Here is a 24,242-nt window from a genome sequence, read left to right on the forward strand (position 1 = left end):
AGAACGCAGAGTCGTGCCGACTATATCATGTGTTTATGAATCACTATCAACTAGGGGTGATACAGTAAACTACGGTTATAACGAACTCGAAGGGACCACTAATTTTAGTTCGTAATAACCGTTGTTCGTTATAAGCACATATACAGCATTTATACAACTCATGGTAGAGACTAAAGAATAAGTTCGTTATATCGGTCAGTTCGTTATAAGCGTGTTCGTTATAAACGTAGTTTACTGTACCATATGTTCGCGAAAAAGTGAGTGTATGCTGCCCCAACGCTAGAAACCGTCACAAACACATACAAGGGCACGTCAGTTGTTATACTGACAAAACACAGGGACATATCTAAGTCAAAGAAGGGAATTGCATTTCGCATCCTTTTTGTCACTGATTCATCAAATGTCCTCCTCGTCACTGGAAGCCCCTGTCACGTTGGACGTACATCTAACGTCTAGCTGACACCATAGAATATACCTGAAATACTATTAAAATCAGCCTTAAGCCAAGTCCTACATTCACTCCTATTAATAGGTATATAGTGTCATCTTTTTGGAGGGTATGCTAGACGTCCTGAACTCCATTGCACCAGGTAACTGAAGAACACAGTAAAAGTTTGCTCCAGTGCATCCATCCTGTTTAACTTATACCGAAAAACTGGCAAACATTCAACTGTAAAAAGTGCGTGTCTTATTATAAGCAATTTGTCAAGGATGTGAAGCGGATATTAACAGTGACGCGTTCGTGTTGAGCCCATCAAAGGGTATAAAAATCACAAAGTATACGCCAGGATTTAGAGGTGCCATGAACCACACAGTCGAGAGGTAGGTGTCAATAGTGTCTGCATGGTTATATGTATAAAGGAATGTGTTTATCACATAGTCAACCTGTTGTAATAAATACTGTTTCTCGATGGATTGTAAACACGAGGGTATTCAGTTCCTGCTGTTACAATATTCAGCAAACAAGCTGGGACAAGTCAGATATATATATTTCCAATTGACAATACCGTGGTATATATCCCCCGGAGAACTATACACCTGTAGTCTGAAGGTAGTCACCGTGACCAGCTACACAGGTGTGTGAGCAGCACTCCGTGTCTTTAGGGCACAAGCGTCACAACCGACTCGATATGTTAAGCAGACCGTTGATCTGGGCATCATATGACCACCACTCACAATGTCACTGTGACACGGATATGCAGTAGTCGCATGTGCCATCCATGGAGTAGGTTGGGCCAGCTCTACCCGGGGGTTACCCTGACCACATGACTTATAGGTAGGTGCCCATTATACAGCATGTGCCAGGTCGATGTTCGCTGAATTAGGTCAGTGTGTGGCGGGTTTTTTCCCGACAAAACAGTGTCATGTAGCTGTACTGGTTTGAAGTTTACCAGGATATTAAAGTCATATCATAATACATGGCGAATGTCGCCATACGTTATTTGTGTTAACACCTATAAACGCCCCGGTCGTTCGTAATGGGTGACCAAATAATTACTTTTCATGTCATTTCGACATTTCAAAAATAGAATGTTGGTTGCATATATCGACATTAATCAACTGTTTACGTACAAATTATTATCCCTATATTGTTAAACGTCGAACTTTCATACGGCTGGAGAAATTGTTTGACACGTCATTCATAGGATAAGTGTGTATCCAACAAGGATGCAGCTTTTTCCGGAAATAATGTCCAGACCACCACGATCACCAGTTGAACACAGAATCTAGACTTGACGAGTCTTCTTGAGTAGTAAAATTATAAGCGAAGCACAACGAGTGGAGATAAGTGTTTTAGCGGTACGCCAGGTGTGGGGCGAGTGTTCTCCGTTAGCGAACGACAAAAAACACATGTTTGTAAACTATGAGGCCAGCACGTGAAAAAAACAGCAATACTCCTATGGACACTAAACACACACCTTAATGCTGATATTATGTAGTATGAAGTATGTATCAGAAGCACAGAATATACAGTTATTAATCACTGTCATTATCTTGCGTTCTCTTACGAACAATAACAATAAAATACGACAAAAAGACAAAATTTAGCTGGGAAACATTTTGCTATTCAAAGTACACATTCTAAGTTATCTTAACTGACTAATACCATGACAAGTACAAAATAACAAGCGTCCCAGGAGTAGTCTGTGCTGTCTAAGTTGTTGTTGGGGTGGTTGGGGTGTATTGCCACGGCGGATATGTTTCACTACAGTAAGCCTGGTGAAATTTGTGTTTAATTTGTTGGAGTCGGCGGGTTCGTAAACCGAGTTGTTGTTTAAAATGTCTGGCCTATTAACACTCTGGATGACTGACAAATAAGTTATTAAACATACAATGTATCAGCGTGACCACGCAGTTGAATAAGCCAACACAAGTTAGTATTTTGAGTCACACCCAGAGAGACTCAACTGAAGAGAAGATATCACGCCCATGTCACACCTGACTGATTATATTCCCAATATCATACTTATATGCTATTTAAATCACGCAGCGTAAATTGTTTATTTTTGTTGTGTCATGTATGAGTGAAACCTGAATTTGAAAATAAAATGTTTACTTGTCAATCAAAGGCACCAAAAGAGAATCATCTTCAAATAGCGGTTAGTTAATGATATGTGTTTTACATGATGGGTTGTAAACCGATAGTATTATAAGGTTCCGGCTGTTTCAGAATAGACCAAGAGATACTCGTGAGCAACCCTGTGTCCGGGGAATCAGGTTGCATGAAATTGTTGACAATTGTGAAATAGATATAAACAGAGGATCAAATGCAACTAAATCTCTCAGTTGATTTTGTCACGTGTTTTATTTTCAATTGAAAATACCTTTAGTTTGTAGTATTATATAAACAAATGAACTGAACTGGCCCTTTATCGGTACTCAGATGCTTCTTCATTGATGTATTCATTAAAATAAAATTTGATTTAAAGTCTAAAAACTTTAAAACAAGGAAATTCGCACAATACAATATCTTAAGTATCTTATCTTTAAAAATGAATAAATTTCCTTTCTTGGCACAAATTTACAACATTTCAAACATGGTAGAGGTCATGCAGATCCAAATCAATGTCTTACCCCAGTCTTTAGTTTTACACAAAAATGCTCAACCACAAATCAACACGTCCCATCTTAATTCTGGAAACCCAATAGTCCAGAAACTCTACGGTCTTTGCCCAGTCTCGGTCTAAGATATTTACAAAATTAAACATGCTGTTTCCATGGAAACATACCAAGGAAGAAGAAATGAAAAAAAAATTGTTCAAAAACTCAATATTTACTGCCCATGGGCGAAGATTGGCCCATGGGTAGGCCCATGGGCGAGAATATGTTCCTTTACTTAAAACTCATGTTTTTGTTTCGCAAATACATAAATATATTTCTTGCAAGTATCATGACACAAAATGTTACTCATTTTAACTGAATTCAACGATTTTATAGCGATATTGAAATATTTCGCCCATGGGCGAGAAAAAGGTTTGGCCCATGGGCGAGAATATGTTCCTTTACTCAAAACTCATGTTTTTGTTTCGCAAATACATATATGTATATCTTTCAAGTATCATGACACAAAACGTAACTCATTCAGGGATTATAAGCATGACATGTGATTCAACTCATTTTAACTTAATTCAACTTATTTTTGGCGTTATTAAAATATTTCGCCCATGTTTTTGTCAGTCCCTTTAAAGCATCAACTAACTGTGTGCAAAGTATATTGTATCATGTGAAATATACTTTATATTATATCATTACATTACTATTTAAAAAGGGCCTTTGGTTAGATGTTTCCTTTATAGAAGTTTTAGAAATTTCACCTGTTTTACATATTGTAGCGATCTTTAATGAACCCGGCCTTACCTCTCAAAACGTGTTGACAGTTTATTATACGAATTCATGCGCGTGTACTCCAATTCATTGGAGTTATTTTCCACAACATTAGAGTTTAGTTAGTTTCTTTTTCATTTCCCATTTTATGTCCCGTTGATACATCACACTGGGCAGTTACGTGACACTAGGTATGCAGTATACAGGTACACGTGTGCGTATTTAAATGGAAAAGAACTATTCGTCTTTTATCGCATAACGTCTAGCTGAATATTTCACATTCTAACGAAATCTCGAAATAATTATTTGATTACATGCGGTGTCGAACTGACCAGTGGGAATTATGTTTCAGTGTGATTGAGGAAAACTTGAGTGAATATTGTGACACTAAAGCAACATTTAAATGCATTGTCACTTTTGGTATGAAAATGGTAACAGTTAAGAAAAACGCAACAGCCTTCTTGTGATAATTCTCATATTCGCATTAGTACGTTGTATCTAATTACAGTGCCCAGAACCTATAGAATCACCTGCAAATAAGGCCGACACTGTAATTAGATACGGTTCTGGGCCGGAAGAGCGAATCTTAGCCATAATCAACTCTAAAATCTCTTCGCTTTCGTGAAGCTACAGTAAGACTGGTCACGCTACAGTAAACACGGGATATTGCTATACCGGGACTCTCAAATTACAAGAAAAACACAGAAATGCGCATACCGTAATCACAGTAGTAATTTATTAGATGCTGAAGTATAGTATAGTTGCACAAAAGAAATTTACAATTAACAAATTTAATAAATCTAATACCTTAATATTTCATAGCTGTACATTATAATTTCTACAAAAACAACAATAACTTATATCTTAAAATATAATGGTAAATACATTCCATAATATATGTGCGGTTGCACTGGCATACACGTTGTGTTCAAGTCATTCACTCCAAGTGGATCAGGTCACCCTCGTGATCTGTGTACTCAGCTTCGCCGATGACGTCGTTAACGAGATTGTCTTTCTCAGCCTGAAGACGGTTTTCAATCAGCCGGTATCTTCTCTTTCTCTTTCTGGTTGGTTTCATTACCGTATGTTCCTACGTGGGCGGGTGTCCACAAGAAGGTTATTTGTTTGCCTGCCTTAGTTAAGTCGTTGGAGCTTTTAAGTATTTGATTTATTAATTTAGGTCGGCTTTTAGTATTTTTGTTTTGGAGGTCTTGTAGTCCACTTAGGGAGTCGGTAAGTATTAGGATTTTATTGTGGTTTTTGGATTCTTGACTATGGCGGGCTGAGGCCATGCCCATTAGTTCTGCCGTGAATATTGATTGGTTGTTTGGGAGTCGGAAGGATTGTTTGGTTTTAGTTGGTTGTGTGGTAACCATAGATAAATAAGTTGCACTCTTTATACATACCATCCAATACATACTGTTTGTATTCTTAAGAAACGACACTCCTCTAAACTCATCGGTATCATAACCCATATCAACTAAGAAACTAATTGTTTGTTCAATTAAGAAACTGATCATTTCTTCTCCTGTGTTTAAACATCCAACAGTATTATTTTTTACGAAACGACTCCCTAGTAAATCTCCTCTCCTCTGTTTGAACAGCACGGGCGCTAATCTAAACTACGGTAATCCGGTGTTTTTATAGCAATTACTCATTTCTCGCTTTCGTAGGACAGATACCCCAACTTGGGTTTTCGCTTTACTGATACTAGGGAAAATTGGATATTCGCTAACCAGGCACGACACCGACAGGCTGCCAACAAAGAGAAGAAAATATCGCAACCTCGACACAAGTGTGCTCAGTCAAACAATGAACTTACGACCGGCAGAAAACAAGTCCAGTTGAGTATACCGATGCTGTATCTCAACCGTGTTGGTCTGAAAAACTAAACATGCTAATTAAACCCATAATCGTATAATTATTTTTAATAGAAACCGTATCTTAAGTTGTTCTTGCTCTGTATCATATCGTTACTTACTTACTTACTTTGGAGATTTAACGTGCGCTTTCCGACTGATGCGTATTTCGCACACGGGCCCGGCCAGGCCATTTAATGTGTTTCCGAAAGGGGCGAGGGTGGTCTGTGCAACCCAAGAGGGGGCTTTAGGGGTTGCTTATATAGAATTTGGGAATTTTGAGATTTGGAATAGATGCCGATGGGATTGGGGAGGAGAACTAAGGGAGCTGGGTATGGTGGATGATTGTTTGTTTATGTGATTTTGATTTGGTAGGTTATTATGGTTTTAGATGCGTTTTATTAGTTCCGTTTTGATTAAGAATACGCCTTAGGCCTTGAAGTTTTCTAGTTTATTTTGTGGGTTTAGTATTGCTTCTAGAGTGAGAGCCTTGTTTAGATTGAGGGTGGTTTGTAATGCGGTTCGATGTGTGAGGTAGTGTGTGCAGTGGATGAGTGCGTGTTCTGGGGTTTCTGGTTGTTTGCAGTGTGGGCAGTTACCTGTAGTGTGTTTTTTAAAATTTTTTAGGTGGTTATTTAGGTTGGTGTGTCCTGTTTGGAGTTTAGTGATTACTCTGTCGAATTTTTTTGATGGATGGAGAATTTTTGGTTTGGTTAGTGGTTTGCTGAGCACTCTTTTGATTTGGCTATTTGAGTTTAGATATAGGTTATGCCATTTTTTTGTGATTTTTTGTTTGTTTACACTTTTAATTTCTGATTTTGAGATGGGTAAGTTTAAGCTTATTTCTGGGATTTTGAGGGATAGTTTAGCTGCTTTATCGGCGTTTTCATTACCGTATATTCCTACGTGGGCGGGTATCCACAAGAAGGTTATTTGTTTGCCTGCCTTAGTTAGGTCGTTGGAGCTTTTAAGTATTTGATTTATTAATTTAGGTCGGCTTTTGGTATTTTTGTTTTGGAGGTCTTGTAGTCCACTTAGGGAGTCAGTAAGTATTAGGATTTTTTGGTGGTTTTTGGATTCTTGATTGTGGAGGGCTGAGGCCATGCCCATTAGTTCTGCCGTGAATATTGATTGGTTATTTGGGAGTCGGAAGGATTGTGTGGTTTTAGTTGGTTGTGTGGTATGGACTCCGAAACCCGTGTGTTTGGAGGTCGGATCTGAGGATCCGTCCGTGTAAATGTGACACCAATTTGGCCAATTTCCGTGTATGTATGCTAGTGTGGTAGTTTTAGCTATGTTTGGGTCGGTTTGTTTATTTATTTGGCTAGCTAGTGTTGTGTCTATTTTGGGTATTTTAAGTTTAGGGGTGAAGATATTTGATTGTTTGCAGTTTTGTTTAAGATTTTTAATTTGGTGTTCATTTAGGTAGTTTGTTATTCTTACGGATATTGGGGTAAGTGAGGGGTGTTTACGAGCTAGAGCTTGGTTTTTAGGGCTGATGTTTTGGTTTATTAAGTTTTGGATGGGAGGGTTTGATTGGGACGCGGCCCAGAAATTTAAGCTTAGCTGTTCCCTGCGTAGACTTAGTGGCATTTCTCCTGTTAGGGCCTGAAGTGAGGTGTAGGAGGTGCCATGTTGGGTGCGTGTAATGAGTTTGAGAGCCTGATATTGTATTGAGTCAAGTTTTTTAGATAGAGAGTTGTTTAGGGTGTTGTATATGGCGCAGCCGTAGTCTAGTTTTGATCTAATTAGTGATATGTAGAGAGAGAGGAGAGTATCTTTGGAGGCTCCCCAGTTAGAGCCAGTTAGGCATCTTAGGGTGTTTAGGTCTTTACTGCATTTAGTTGTTAGGTTTTGGATGTGAGCATCCCAGGTGAGATGTTCATCGAAAATAAGTCCTAAGAATTTGGTTTGTTTTTTGAAATTTGATTGTTTGATTGTTTAGCTGGAGGATTGGGGAGGCGGGTTTCATGTTTTTATGTTTGAATACTATTCCTGTTGTTTTTTCTGAGTTAAGGGAGAAGCCCCATTTGTCAGCCCATTGTTGTATTTTATTAAGAGATTTTTGGAGTAGATTTTTGGCCATTTTCATGCTTTTAGTGCGGATCCAGATGGCTCCATCATCCGCGAATTTTGATGTGTTTACTTTAGGGGATAGACCCTCGAATAGATCGTTTATCATTATATTGAAGAGGGTGGGGCTGAGGATACTGCCCTGTGGAGTGCCATTTTCTAGGGGACATTAGTCCGATAGAGTTTGGTCTATACCCACGGTTATTTTACGATTGTTTAGGAAGTCCTGGATGTAGTTTATTATCTGACCTTTGAGTCCTATTTTTTTAAGTTTTTGTATTAGCCCATCGTGCCATACCATGTCGAAAGCTTTAGAGAAGTCTAAGAAGATGCCTGTGGTATATTGTTTATTTAGTTGTCCTGTCTTAATATCTTGTTCTAGTCGGGCGAGGTTATCTAGGGTTGAGCGGCCAGGAGTGAAACCGCTTTGATCTGGGTTTATGATGTTATTTTGGGTTAAGTAATGTTGTAATCTATTTTTAGCCATTGATTCCATTACTTTACATAAGTTTGAAGTTAGGGATATTGGTCTATATGAGTTAGCTTGATTAGCTGGTTTATTAGGTTTAGGGATTGGTATGACTAGGGCCTGTTTCCAGGGAGTAGGAACCTGTCCGTTTAGGTAGATGAGATTGTATAGTTTGAGTAGTGCCTGGAGTAGTTTTAGGGGGAGTTTTTTAATTATTTGGTAAGAGGTTAGGTCTAATCCTGGGGCTGTGCCCTTTTTCCTGTTTTGGATTACGTAGAGGAGCTCCTCCATTGTGTAGGGTTGATTTATTTCTAGATTGTTAATGTTTGGTTCTTTTGTGGGTTTGTTTTCTGTTTTAAGTTTATCTTGGAATTTTTGGCTGAAGTTGCTGTTACTGCTAACGGCCGAAAAGTGGTTGGCGAGATTATTTGCTTTTTGGGCGGGGTTGGTTGAGTTGTTAATGTTAGGTTTTTTTTTATGTCGTTTTAAGCCTCTAATGGCGTGGATTTTGCGCCAGACCGTTCTGGCATCTGTACGGTTATTTATACCTTCGCAGAATTTTTTCCAGTCTCTACTTTTGGCTATTTGGACTAGTTTTTGAACCTGGTGGTTTAGTTCGTGGGCTATGTTTAAATATTTGTAGTCGCGTTTTGCTTTATTGAAGGCTGTTCTATTTCTTCATTCCACCATGGTACCGTCGGTTTGCCTGTCTTAGATGTTTTGAAGGGGATGGAGGTTTTGGCTGCGTTTATTATATAGTCTGTTAGGTTTTTACAATAGGTTTCTGGATCATTATTTTCTATTTCGTTTAAGTTAGCTTCGTTGCAGATATCTTGGAATTGGTCCCGGTTAGCTTTATTGTAATGGAATTTTGGTTCTTGGTTTTCTGTTTGGATTGGTACGTTTGTATTTCCTATGGTTATGTTTATGGGGAAGTGGTCACTACCTAGCGGGACGTCGTGCACTTCCCATTGAGTGCTTTGGGCTAGATCTGCGGTGCATATGGTTAGGTCGATAGCTGACATTTTTTGGTTTATCTTATCGTACCTCGTGGGTTGGTTGCTATTAAGGAGTACTAGGTCGTTTGTTTCTATCCATTCGGAGATTAATTTGCCATGATTATCTATTTTATCATCTATGCTCCATGTAGGATGGTGAGCGTTAAAGTCTCCTAGGAATGTAGTAGATTTATCGCTTATTTTGAGTAGTTTGTTTAGATCCTCAGGTTGGACTTTTTGTTCCGCCCAGTGGTAAATATTTATGATGTTTATGTTTCGGTTATTTAATGTGATTTTAATGCCGTTGGCTTCTAGGTTTGGCGTGTCTATTTTTATTTCTTCGTAATTTATATCTTCCCTGATAAATATGATTAGTCCTCCTGCAGCTCTTCTTGTTTTCGGTTTAGCTCTGTCAGTTCTAACTGAGTTGTAGTTAGGTAGTGTAAATTTCGATTTTTTTGAGAATTTGGTTTCCTGTATACAAGCTATGTGAGGGCCTTTATTTAGTTTAAATTTAGTTTTTAGTTCATGGCCGTGGGAGGTGAGTCCGTTGGCGTTCCACTGAAAAATATTTAGTCCTTCCATTATTGGTTTCGGGTGATTGGTGATTTAGTTTTTAGTTTTTATTTTATTCGGTGAGTTCTTTTAGATGTAGGTTAAAGAGGAAGAAGGGAAGATCGGTTAATTTTAGATTGAAAGCTACTTTGTGGAAGGATTCAATACTAGCTTTTGGTGAGTTTTGACTATGCATGTATGCTAGGAGTAAGGTGAGGTTATTTAGGTTTGGGGTGTTGGCTGGTTGGGAAGTTTGGTTTGTTTTAGTTGGAGTAGTGTCTATTGTTTCCTCAGTAGTGGAGAAATCTTCGTCATGGGTTGGATTAGGTTTAGCTGGTTGAGTTTCCATGGGGGAGGCATGTGATGTGGAGGGTTGTGAAGGTGTTGGCGGGATGGGTGTAGCTGATGTTTTCTTAGTGTTTGTGTTTTGTTGTTGTGCTTGCTTGTAGGAGAGTGTTGTTGCCATATGGGCTGTAGGGTGCTTGGATGAGGGTCATGTTGTGGTGGTCATTTTGAGGTTTGTTTTGCATGCGGGGGTTGATGTTTTGGCTATGTGAGATGTGGGAGGGTTTGTGGTTGGTTGAGTGGCTGCTTGTGTGTGTGAGGTGGGTGCGGTTTCTCGGTAGGGGTCCCAGACAGAGCTGTCGGTTATGGGTGTGGTGTTTGTTTGTGGGATGGTGTTTGGGTGTGGTGTAGGGAGGAGTGGTTTAGATGCAGGTGTAGCAAATTTTCGTGTTTGGATTTTAGCCGTTTCTATGTTTATGTGTTTGTTGGCCTGCTGGGTAAGTGTGTGTCTGTGTGGGCATTGGTTTGAAAGTGAGGTGTGTTGGGTGGATTTGCAGTGGATGTACCAGGGTGTGCATGTGCCTGGGCAGTCTGTTTGTGCGCATTTTTAGGGCTCCAAGCCGAAAGGCTGTAGAGCCCTATTGTAATCGTTCGATTTATTATTATTATTTATTATTATTATTAGGGCTCCAAGCCGAAAGGCTGTAGAGCCCTATTGTAATCGTTCGATTTATTATTATTATTATTATTTATTATTATTTATTATTCCGCCGATTTTTGTACCACACCTGGCAAAATAACCATGGGGTCGATTATGTTCTAATTTTGTGTGTGTATGTGGACCGTTGGGTACTAGTGCCCGCCAAAAACCCAAGGCCGTAGGCCCAAAGACCAAGGGCAGATAATTAAAAGAACAGAATTTTTTGAAGATGTATTTCGCCCTAATGCTCCGCAATGGCTTATCCGATTACTTTGAAACCTAGCATGTATCTGCTGCTTGAGCTGCTTGACATTTTTTGTTCTTTGACTTTGGTCATTGGTCACGTGGTTTGGCAGCCATATTGGATTCAAGGTTTTTACAGTGTCTTTTGGGTACCTGTTTTCAAATGCAAACAACTTTGAGTCCACTGCATGAAATGCTTTCAAATTTTCTGAGAATGGTCGCCATACAGAACACATCAAATGTTAATAGCCGATTTTGGATATCCTTTTTAGTTGCGGCCATATTGGATTTTGATTTTGATCATTTTTTTCACCCAAATTTTACTTTAAAGATCATATCTTATAAGGTTCTTAACAGAAACTATGGAAAGTTTGCATAAAGTTTTGATACTATATGTACCTAATTTTTTTCTGGGTTGCATACTGAAAGCACCACCGCTTGGTGGTATTATTTGATTTTAGTAAAATGTGAGACTTGAGTACAAATACTAAAGGAAGCGCCTCATAAATCTACCATAAACCCCCATTCACTGGCTTTGCAGATACCCAAACGTTCTCCACAGTCTTCTTCATTATTATGTGTACTACCCTTGACGATCAGGATTAGAATTGGCCTTTTTCAACCGATGCTTGTCTCAAGAGGCAACTATGCTTGTCACAGGAGGCGACTAATCGGATCGGGTGGTCAGACTCGCTGACTTGGTTCTTCATTTTTCAATTGCCAATTGCTATGGTACCTTATTTTTGACAGCGTTGTTAAAAGCAAACCATTTGCGGATTAGAATATGGAGGTCGGAAATGGGTTAAGTACACTCTGGGAAACTGTGGCACACGCCAATTTGGTAGCGGTAATGTCCTGAAAACGGTGACTATCTTTTGACGGAGTTGGTACAAGCAAACCATATGCGGATTCGAACATGGTAGTAGTCAAACATGGGTTAAGAACACACTGGGACACATGGGGTGATGTCTCGCAAGCGGTTCCTTACATTTGATGGCGTTGGTACAAACAAACCATTTAAGGATTCGAACAGGGTCGAAGTTGGAAATTGGTTTAAACATCCCGGGACACCCAGGCACATGTCAACTTAGTAGTGGTGATGTCTCACAAGAGGTTTTTTACATTTGACGGCGTTGGTACAGGTAAACCCTTTGAGGATTCGAATATATGAACGAGGTGGGAAACAGGTTTTAGCACTTTATCTCAACAATGCGACAGGAACCCGGGGCCCGAGGAACGCAGAACGCTAATCCATTTGACTGGAGCCCAGCTGACATAGAAGTTACGGCCTGTTGAAGAGTCACCAAGCCGAAAGGCTGAAGAGTCCCAGTGTTAGCGTTTGATTTAATATTATTATTATTCCGCCGATTTTTGTACCAGAGCTAGAAAAATAACTACTGGCTCGATTATGTTCACATTTTGTGTGTGTATGTGGACCGGTGGGTGCTGGTGCCCGCCAAAATCCCAAGGCCGTAGGCCCAAAGACCAAGGGCAGATAAGATAACTAAAAGAACAGAATATTTTGAAGATGTATTTCGCCCTATTGCTCCACAACCGCTTATCCGATTACTTTGAAACCTAGCATGAATCTGCTGCTTGAGCTGCTTGACATTTTTTGTTCTTTGACTTTGGTCATTGGTCACGTGGTTTGGCAGCCATATTGGATTCAAGGTTTTCACAGTGTTTTTAGGGTACCTGTCTTCAAATGCAAACAACTTTGAGTCCACTGCATGAAATGCTTTCAAACTTTCTGATAATTGTCTCCATACATAACGCATCAAACGTTAATAGCCGATTGTGGATATCTTTTTTAGTTACGGTCGTATTGAATTTTGATTTTGATCATATTTTTCAACGAAATTTTGCTTTGAAGATCATATCTTGTAAGGTTCTCCACAGAAACTATTGCAAGTTTACATGAAGTTAGTGTGCCATATGCATCTCATTTATTGTTATTGGTTGTATGCTAAAAGTAACACCGCTTGGTGGTAATATTTGATCAATACTTTGGACACCCCTGGAACACGCCAATTTCATAGCGGCGATTTCCGTTGACATCTTTTGACAGAGCTGGTACAAGCAAACCCTTTATGGATTCGAACATGTTCGAGGTCGGGAATGGTTTTAGAACAGACCTGGACACACGCCAATTTCCTTGCGACGATACCCTGCAAGTGGTGCCTACATTTGACGGAGTTGGTTCAAGGAAACCCTTTGAGGATTCGAACATGGATGTTTGGGCACAGTGTTACTTGGAGCCCGCCATTGCTGCTTGCAGCTTTAATTATTATTATTATTATTTATTATTCCGCCGATTTTTGTACCAGGCCTAGCAAAATAACCACTTGCCTGGTTGTGTTCAAATTTTGTATGTGTATGTGGACTGTTGGGTACTAGTGCCCGCCAAAAACCCAAGGCCGTAGACCCAAAGGCCAAGGGCAGATAACTGAAAAACAAGTATTTTTTGACGATATATTTTGCCCTGCTGCTCCACAACCGTTTGTCCGTTTACTTTCAAACCTTGCATGTATCTGCTGCTTCAGTTCTTTGATATTTTTTGTTCTTTGACTTTGGTCATTGGTCACGTGGTTTGGCAGCCATATTGGATTCAAGGTTTTCACAGGGTTTTTTGGGCACCTGTCTTCAAATACTATCTCCTCTGAATCCACTGCATGAAATGATTTCAAACTTTCTGAGAATTGTCTCCATACAGAACACAACAAATAAGCATAGCCATTTTTCGGTATCTTTTGTAGTTGCGGCCATATTGGATTTTGATTTTGATCATTTTTTTCACCGAAATTTTACTTTTAAGATCATAGCTTGTAAGGTTCTTGACAGAAACTATTGAAAGTTTGCATGAAACTTTGAGACTATATGCAGCTCATTTTGTCCTGGGTTGCATACTGAAAGCACCACTGCTTGGTGTGGTATTATTCGATTTAAGTAAAAAAATCAGACTTGAGTACAAATACTGAAGGAAGCGCCTCATAAATCTACTATAAACCCCCATTCACTGGCTTTGCAGATACCCTCGCGTTCTCCACAGCCTTGTTCAATATTATGTGTACTCCTTGACGACCAGAGTTAGAATTGGCCTTTTTCAACCGATGCTTGTCTCAAGCGGCAACTATGCTTGTCACAGGAGGCGACTAATCGGATCGGGTGGTCAGACTCGCTTCAGACTTGATTCTTCATTTCTCAATTGCCAACTGCTACGGTACCTTATTTTTGACAGCGTTGTTTAAAGCAAACCATTTGCGGATTAGGATATGGTCGAGGTCGGAAATTGGTTTAGTACACTCTGGGAAACTGTGGCACAAGCCAATTTGGTAGCGGTAATGTCCTGCAAACCGTGACTATCTTTTGACGGAGTTGGTACAAGCAAACTATATGCGGATTCGAACATGGTCGAAGTCAAACATGGGTTAAGAACACACTGGGACACATGTGGTGATGTCTCACAAGCGGTTCATTACATTTGACGGCGTTGGTACAACCAAACCATTTTGGGATTCGAACATGGTCGAAGTCAAACATGGGTTAAGAACACACTGGGACACGTGTGGGGATGTCTCACAAGCGGTTCATTATATTTGATGGCGTTGGTACAACCAAACCATATGCGGATTCGAACATGGTCGAAGTCAAACATGGGTTAAGATCACACTGGGACACGTGTGGTGATGTCTCACAAACGGTTCATTATATTTGATGGCGTTGGTACAAGCAAACCATATGCGGATTCGAACATGGTCGAAGTCAAACATGGGTTAAGAACACACTGGGACACGTGTGGTGATGTCTCGCAAGCGGTTTATTACATATGATGGCGTTGGTACAACCAAACCATTTTGGGATTCGAACATGGTCGAAGTCAAACATGGGTTAAGATCACACTGGGACACGTGTGGTGATGTCTCACAAGCGGTTCATTACATTTGATGGTGTTGGTACAAGCAAACCATATGCGGATTCGAACATGGTCGAAGTCAAACATGGGTTAAGAACACACTGGGACACATGTGGCGATGTCATGCAAGTGGTTCCTTACATTTGATGGCATTGGTACAAACAAACCATTTGAGGATTCGAACATGGTCGAAGTTGGAAATTGGTTAAAACATCCTGGGACACCCAGGTCAATTTAGTAGTGGTGATGTCTCACAAGAGGTTCTTTACATTTGACGGCGCTGGTACAGGTAAACCCTTTGAGGATTCGAATATATGAACGAGGTGGGGAACAGGTTTAGCACTTTATCTCAGCAATGCGACAGGAACCCGGGGCCCGGACGAACGCAGAACGCTAACCCGTTTGACTGGAGCCCAACTGACAAAGAAGTTACGGCCTGTTAAAGAGTCACCAAGCCGAAAGGCTGAAGAGTCCCAGTGTTAGCGTTTGATTTAATATTATTATTATTCCGCCGATTTTTGTACCAGAGCTAGAAAAATAACCACTTGCTCGATTTTGTTCACATTTTGTGTGTGTATGTGGACCGTTGGGTACTAGTGCCCTCCAAAAATCCAAGGCCGTAGGACCAAAAGCCAAGGGCAGATAACTAAAAGAACAGAATATTTTGAAGATATGTTTCGCCCTATTGCTCAGCAACCGCTTATCCGATTACTTTGACACCTTTCATGTATCTGCTGCTTGAGCTGCTTGACATTTTTTGTTCTTTGACTTTGGTCATTGGTCACGTGGTTTGGCAGCCATTATGGATTCAAGGTTTCCACAGTGTTTTTTTGGGTACCTGTCTTTAAACGCAAAGAACTCCGAGTCCACTGCATGAAATGCTTTCAAACTTTTTGATAATTATCTCCATACATAACACATCAAACTTTAGTAGCCGATTTTGGAATTCTTTTTTAGTTACGGCCGTATTGAATTTTGATTTTGATCATTTTTTTCAACGAAATTTTGCTTTAAAGATCATATCTTGTAAGGTTCTCCACAGAAACTATTGCAAGTTTACATGAAGTTAGTGTGCCATATGCATCTCATTTATTGTTATTGGTTGTATGCTAAAAGTAACACCGTTTGGTGGTAAAATTTGATTTATATTGTGGACACCCCTGGAACACGCCAATTTCGTAGCGGCGATTTCCGGTGACTATCTTTTGACAGAGTTGGCACAAGCCAACCTTTTATGGATTCGAACATGTTCGAGGTCGGAAATGGTTTTAGAACAGACCTGGACATCCTGGCACATGCCATTTTCCTTTCGTCGATACCCTGCAAGTGGTGCCTACATTTGATGGATTTGGTTCAAGGAAACCCTTTGAGGATTCGAACATGGACGTTTGGACACAGTGTTTCTTGGAGCCCGCCATTGCTGCTTGCAGCTTTAATTTACATTTAGTTTTAGGGTATGTGCATTGGGAAGCAGTGTGGTTGTATTTGAGGCACTTTGAACATTGCTTAACCTGCTTTATATAGGGTTTGACTTCTAAGTTGGTGTGGGCTCCGAAGGATATGTGTTTGGGGGCTTCAGGGAATTTAGCGGTTTTTTTAAAGTTGATTATGACAATGGAGGTTGGGACCGTTTTTCCGTTTCTAGTTGAGGTTATTCTGCGCGTGCTGGTGATTAGGGGTTGAGGGTTTTGGTCTTGGTTTATGTTAGCTTCTAGAGAGTATAATTGTAAGTCCTCAGTTGTTTCCCTTGGGTTAACCCTAATTACGCCTCGTGTATATTGTTGCCAATTAGGTGTTTGTTTGATTACCGTGACGTGGAATATTTGAGTTATTTTATTTGCTGCGTTGTAAGATTCTCGGTTAGGAAAGATTATTTGGTATCCTTTGTTGGCTTTTTTAATATTGTTGTAATTTATTTTTTGTCTTTTGAACCAAAGTCCTATTTTGTCTCTAGTGAGAGAGTGGTGCCTGAGCCTGCTGAGAAGAAGTAGAGGGCGAAGGTGGTGAGGAAGGCGGCCGGGGAGGGTGTTGGCGATGGAGGTGGAGTGGATGTGTCGAGTTTGCGTTTTTTGGTGTTTTGTGGTGGCGAGTTAGCTGGTTTGGTTGGGGTGGTGTATGTCGTGTTTTCGCCATACTCGGTCGGGACGATGTTTTCGAGTGACCTCCCAGAAGTGTTGTGCGCTTCCGCAGGCGTGGGTGAGTAAGGAGCTGGAATGTCTGCGAGTGTGGCGTTGCGGGTGTCAGTCATATTGTTTGGGTGTTGTGTTGGAGAGCGTGTGTTGTGGTAAGTGGTGGTGGAGTGTTTTGGGGAGGTGAGTTGGTTTGTCGTTTTTACTTGGTGAGTTGTGTTTAGGAGGCGGAGGAGGTTGCGGTGGTTATTTGTTGTTGGTTTTAGTAGGAGGGTTTGGGAAATGGATTATTTATTGAAGATTAAGTTTGATTCTGGAAGGCTGGGATAAGGTAAGACAAGTGGAAAGCGGGGATTAAGAGATATTTAGTCGAAGGAGTGGAGGTATGTGAGTGGTGGGCGTGGGTGGTGAGTAGGAAAGAGCGAGCGTTGTGTTTAGGAGAAGGGGGGATTAGGTGTTTTTTGATTTTAGGAGTTGGGTCAAAGGGTGTGTTTGAGTGGTGGGCGTGGGTAGTGAGTAGAAATGAGTGCGAGCTGTGTTAGGGAGATTGGGTAGGATAAGGTGTTGGTTATTTAGTGTTGTTGTTTTTTAAGGATTTAGGGGTTTTATGATTAATTCGGTGAGAGTGATTTTAAGAGTATGTGAATAAGGATGACATGATAATTACCGATGATGGAGTTTCCTTGGATGGCTATCAGGCAATGCTCTGTGCTGGCTTGGGAAGTGTTGCTCGCTGGGAGTACAAACTGCAACTGATTGTCTGGCGAAGACTCGTTTATTTACAAACCGCTGTCCTGTAGCTGGAACACTGCTAGGTTCGGCGTTAAACAACAAACAAACAAACGGTGAGAGTGATTGTAAGAGTATGTGAATAAGGCTGAAAGGATGACGTGATAATTACCGCTGTTGGAGTTCTCCTTGGCTGGCTATCAGGCAATGCTCTGTGCTGGCTTGGGAGGTGTTGCTCGCTTGGGGTACAAACTGCAACATATCGTGTATTTCATCTGTATATGTATAAATGACTACACTTTTACCGCATATTCTGCAACAGACTATAATTAATCACCTTATTATTGTCTCTCCATTTACCATGGCTGACTGCACTAATACTCTTTTAACAGTGGACACCGATTTCAGTATACATGTAGGTTTTTTGTTCAAAAAGGAATATGCAGGAAATTATATGTAAAATTTTGGTTTGGGATTGCCTAAAAGTCGGGCCGGGCCGGGCCAGCGGGTATTACTCAAAATGGATTGCAGAAAAATAAAACGAAACGTGCATATCTAGGCAGATCTCAAATGTCCACAAACGTATAGTTTTTCTCATTTCATTGAGTTTGAATCAAAATGCATCTTCAACAATGTATTAAACTGATAATTATGACTACATACCGTGAGTCCTCGTAGAAAAGTCAGTGTCTTGACTGTGTGTTTTCTTAGCGTGTAGGGGTGTGTTGTCCTGGGCAGGAAACGACAGTGTTTTGACTTCTCTTCTTTAATTAATTAACGTGTTGGGCATCCCTAATTAACCTTTACTAATTCATGTTAAACCAACACATGAAACTCTACATTCTCAACATAGTCTCTATCAGAAGTGTTTGGCTTGTGCTCGGTCCGACTTGCCCCGGGCTGTCAAAATCAACTTTAAACACACAAATGTATCATCAAATGTATTAACATCTATAGATTAGTATAATATCTACCTATATACCACTTTAAAGTGTCTCAGTTCGCTGTATTTAAAGAAAACAGGGTGCTCAAAGTGAAGCCCTTTTTCCCTCTACATTCTCAACATAGTCTCTATCAAAAGTGTTTGGCTTGTGTTGGGTCCAACTTGGCCCGGGCTGTCAAAATGAACTTTAAACACATAGATGTATCATCAAATGTGTTTACATCTATCGATTAGTATTTTATCTACCTATATACCACTTATGTATGTATCATCAAAAGTGTTTATATCTATACCTTGTTTTCTTTAAATACGATGTACTGTGACGGGAACATAAACATTATAATGATATTGATGATGATAGTTGTTTATGATGAGGATGATCACCATATTTTAACGTCTATGGTGTGATTAACAAGGAGGCTTTTCATGATTGAATTTAATCGTGCACTATTGCACATATTTATTTATCTGAAGATCCTCTTGTGAAGCATGTTAAGACTGAAAACAAGTCATTCAATGGACTTTCCTAAACGACCCATTGATGTAGTACTGAATATCAATGTTAATGTTTATTTTGTTTATGGTGCTGGACAGTACAGAAATGAGCGTCAATCAAGCGAAGTGCCATATCAAATCGACCCAGAACAAACACAGTATCTTTGGTATGGTTCGACCCTCTTGTTACCGTAATGTGTGTTTTTGACTCCGAGACCATCAATGGTACGACCCAGAATATGCAGAGGGCGTCGTGGGAAATGATAATTACATATAAAATTCTTTGGAATACGCCCACATACAGAGTCAGACGTATCCAAGCGAACAAACCTGATATGGTCCTTTTTGATAAATCCAATGAAACCACTGTATGACCGATTTATCTGTTTCTTTTGAAACTAATGAGATTCAGGAGAAACAAGGCAAAGACAGTATGAGGACCGTACTAACGAAATGTCAAGCTAGCTTCCCAAGTTTTTATACTCGCCATTCATGACAAGAAAAATCCCGTTTCCTGACGCTTAAAATAGTGTTTATATTCATTAAAATGCACACATTTCCAAATATTCGAAATATTCCAGTGTCCATACCGTCCACTATCCTTGAAGGATAATGATGACGTAGACGACAAAAACGACAACGACAACAACGATGTGCTGGATTGACTTTCAGAAAGCATATGATTCTGTCTGTTTGGACATGTTGTAGAAATTTACGTCAGTGTCCACATCATCCACTATCCTGGAAGGTGTATCTTGCCATATATGTTAGCGGGTAGAGACACAAAACCAAAAAATTAATAAAGACATGACACATGTGTATGCATACAATTTGGAATAATATGGACAGTTTACAATCCTAGACACATTCCACATTAAGCCATGTTAGATCAAGTTTTCACTGCTGTTTTATGTATGAGAACACAAGAAAGTTGGTATTTGTCAGTCATTCAAATCTCGGGTTCAGCAAAAGTTTTCGTATCTATTTTTAGTAAAAATCGTTGGGATTTTTGCGATGAGGGTGTTAGTTGTCAATTTAGGTGCTTAAAATGCACTTAAATGAATCCTTGGAGTCTGTAACCTTGAGAAACGTTGTAATGTTATTAATACAAAAATCAGTAAAAGGTAAAGCATATATTTTGTGACCGGAACTAGCATGTTCGAGGTAAAGGTTACGTTTTGTGTACCATCAAAAGCATGACAGTGATGACATTTCTTCAAAACATGACAAAATCCCTATCATCCACAACATGAGAGATATTTACCTCGAATGTGTGTACCGAACTCTCGAACCTATTCTCCGATCACGACCGCCTCACCATAAAAATACATATAGATTTGGACCTGTGAAGATCAAGGTTAGAACAGATCTTCAGCAACCAATGCTTGTATTAAAATGTGACTATGGTTGTCGTTAGAGGCGACTAACGGGATTGGGTTGGTTGTCAGGCTCGCTGACTTGGTTGATTGGATGCATGTCATCTTATCCCAATTGTGTGGATTGATGCTCGTGATATCAATCACTGGATTGTCAGGTCCAGACTTGATTATTTGCATGACCTCCCTCATATAGCTGGCATATTGCTGAGTGTGGCGTTAAACAAAAAAAGCAAACAAACAAAACATATAAATTTAACCGCTTACTTCAAATTCGAGATAAAAATACATAGCGCCATCTCGAACTCCCAATCTGACTTTACAATAGAACTGTGTACCATGATATCGAAATTTGAATTTGCCACCGTGGCAACATTGTCAAACTTAGTTTCATCCACAGAAACTACTGACCTTTTTCGCAAAACTAAAACTCAACTCAATCCTTCACTTGTTTTTCTGTCACAATGATTATTACCTGCGAAATACATTTCAATTAGTCATCGAGATACATTTCAGTTAGCCACACCTTACACCTGTTGTATTCTGAATTGATCATCTATGCAATCGTATTTCTATGGATATATAATACAGTCTGTTACTCAGTTTTAATTCGCTTAATGACTTTCTACATAGGTGAACAGGGACATTTATTTTACATGCAAACAACATGTTATTCAGGAAAATATAATTACATGATAGGGGTTTGTGAACACACAAATAATTATTAATTCAAACACCTCTTCCTATAAAAAAACATATATATTAACACACACAAATGTTTTTTACAAACAATAGTTGATTTTATGCTTCCAAACAAACCACACGCAAGCTATTGTTGAATTTTAAAATATAGCCAACTCAAGGTAAATGTATCCACAATCATATTTAATCACAAATATCGTTCTGTTCTATATAAATGTAACAAGTGAACTAACCATTTCAGTGGATCTCAACATGGACACACATGGACAAACTGTTGGAGATGTTCAATGAGTGAATGTTTATTTAATGAAGTAAAAACGTAGATTCTTTCTGTTGGTAAATACATGTAGCTGTACATCTTTTAGATGTTCCAAGAGAAAATAATATGATATCTACCTATATACCACTTTATAGTGTCTCGGGTCGCGGTATGTAAAGAAAACTTGGTGCTCAAAGTGAAGCCCTTTTCCCTCTACATTGATGATACATCTGTGTGTTCAAAGTTGATTTTGGCAGCCGGGCCAAGTCGGACCCACCACAAGCCAAACGGTGTCGGGCCGGGAAGTCGAAAATCTATTTACCAGTAGTACCGGAAAGGCGAATGGAGGGGTAAGGGACTGGGGACCGGGAAGGCGAATGAAAAGATCAGTGATGTGTACCCTCGTTATGTATACAACGGACACTTATACATTGAGGACACTGGGGTGTTGTGAGACGGAAAAGTGAAGAAAGAGATAAAAAAAAATTGAACTCGGAGAATGTGATTGCTAACTTCCATTGAACTCGTGAACCTTGAAGGATGGCGTCATCACCTGAACAAGAGCGCCCAGAAGACTCACCCTTACATCTTCGAGGTAGTGAATCTTCTGAAACGTGAACAATCTCTAACCGTAGTGAGGGTTGAGCAGCTAGGCGCTCACCCAAGAGTACCTGTTTGGAAGAGAAAATACCGAGTGATTGACTCTAGACTCCGTGCCTTGAAAGAAGATCTGTTGAACCAATTGACGACAACAATGGACTACACTGATGATGTGGCAGATCTAGTGCACTGGGAATGAACTGAATTATTACATAAATGATAAAATGTATGTCTATATACATCTTCAAATACATGCATGATATATGATATGTTATACTATACTTGTTATATATTGACTTTGTTGCCCAGATTAGATAGTGTCCTCATTTCATTGGTGTTTTCTTTGTAATTAACAAGTACCGGGAAGGCGATCATCTGCCATAATAAGAATTTTTGTGATGACCGGGAAGGCGAACGTAGTTTCTAACTCTGAGGGATTGATTTTCGCCTTCCCGGCCCATAACCAGCCAAACACTTCTGATAGAGACTATGTTGAGAATGTAGAGGGAAAAGGGCTCCACTTTGAGCACCTTGTTTTCTTTAAAAACCGCGATCTGAGATACACTAAAGAGATATTAAGGTAGATATAATACTAATCTATAGGTGTGAATCCATCCATTTGTTACATCTGTGAGGTTTAAGTTGATTTTGACAGCCCGGGCCAAGTCGGACCGAACACTTGTGAGACTGTTGAGAGTATGAGGAGAAGAGGTCTACTTTAACCAACGTGTCTGCTTTATACACGATGAACAGTGACATTATTAAGTGGTATTTACATAGATAAAGTACTATCCTATAAGTATAAACGCTATGCCGACAGATGGAAATTTGTAATGCGAAAGCTGGAAGTATTTGATACGTTTCAAATTTTATTTCGTTTAACGATTGCTCTTTTACATGTTACCGAGATCAGCGACGCTTACACACAGCTCCACTTTCTGGTTTTCAAGCGATTTACTCCGAAATACCTAATTATGTTGCACGTTTTTGGTTGGTGATTGTTCTGTAATGTCATGTGTGTATGTTGCATCAATAATATGTAGGTATGATTGCCGATAATGAAGTAATTAGCCAATAACACTTTGACGCGTCTTTTAGGCCATGCCCAATTGTACTTATGAGATATTTGGTGTCCCATAGCCCGTATCGGCCGGATGATATGCAATAATTGTTTTTAACTGTTTGTGCTTATGTATGTATATCATGCGACACCTTAATAAAATATTTTCTTCTTTTTCTGTAACAACTAACTGTGTACTAAATACATGTTTGAATGTTATCAGTTTTGCGTTCTGAGATACAGTGATGTAAGAATCTTCTACAATTAACAATACATGTATATAATAAAATACAAAACTCTCTGCCGGAATTTTTCGTGGAAACCATTCGATCAAGTAAAAATGACTGCGTGACAAGGCGAATCAACTATTTATACCCGATAAAAGAAACTTCCTTATTTTAGGAACAGTGCTATAATAGGACATTTGAAATTTCTAACAAGCAGATACATTAGAGACAGTGACTAGACTACATGTACGTAATCCGTATGAATCAAAGGTGTAAAATAACTGAAAATCATATCTATCGGAGACCTACCAAATTTACCAAGTTTTATTATTACTAAACTTATTACAATGCAAAATTACTTTAGTGATACAGTTTACAGAGGAGAGGGCATACACACAAGTATGTTGCTTCCGTGTGTGAATGCAGGTTATACTTGGCATATCAGTTCTCAATTTTATACCGGTCGTATATCTGAATTTGTATATGGAACCATGCGTACAACATGACAATTACTTGCTAGTCGTCAGTCTACAACACACATAACACGGTCAAACAATTTTGACCACCGCTTTTGCAAGTTATTTAGTACAATAACGTTTTATTAAAATCTATTTCAATTTGTTTTCATCATTTTCCCTATTCCATTCCATGCATGTTTATGTTACTACATCTTATTGCTCAAGTCCCCAAATATTATAAAAACACTTTAATGTTTCTCCTTCCTAATCTAACGTTAAAAGATTTCAGGTCATTACCATCATCTAATACACAAGCGATGATACCAAGACATATTTAATTCGGT

At 39.4% G+C, this 24,242-nt stretch overlaps 1 protein-coding gene across 6 annotated transcripts in view; it reads left to right on the top strand.

Annotated features, from left to right (window-relative positions):
* Positions 1-24,242, top strand: part of LOC139465781 (uncharacterized) — an 81,033-nt gene that overhangs the window by 29,537 nt on the left and 27,254 nt on the right. Inside the window, exon 1 of one of the 6 annotated variants that reach the window (XM_071247688.1) lies at positions 750-822. The exons of 3 other annotated variants lie outside the window; for them this stretch is intronic. The gene's annotated coding sequence lies outside the window, so the exon portion shown is untranslated. Of the gene's footprint in view, positions 1-749; positions 823-1,045; positions 1,277-17,815; positions 17,895-24,242 lie in introns of those variants that run through there. 2 more of the 6 variants (XM_071247686.1, XM_071247689.1) reach the window with 2 other exon arrangements.

The sequence above is a fragment of the Haliotis cracherodii genome, unplaced genomic scaffold (genome assembly GCF_022045235.1).
Source record: "Haliotis cracherodii isolate W230 unplaced genomic scaffold, xgHalCrac1.p SCAF_18, whole genome shotgun sequence".
Lineage (NCBI taxonomy): Eukaryota > Metazoa > Mollusca > Gastropoda > Lepetellida > Haliotidae > Haliotis > Haliotis cracherodii.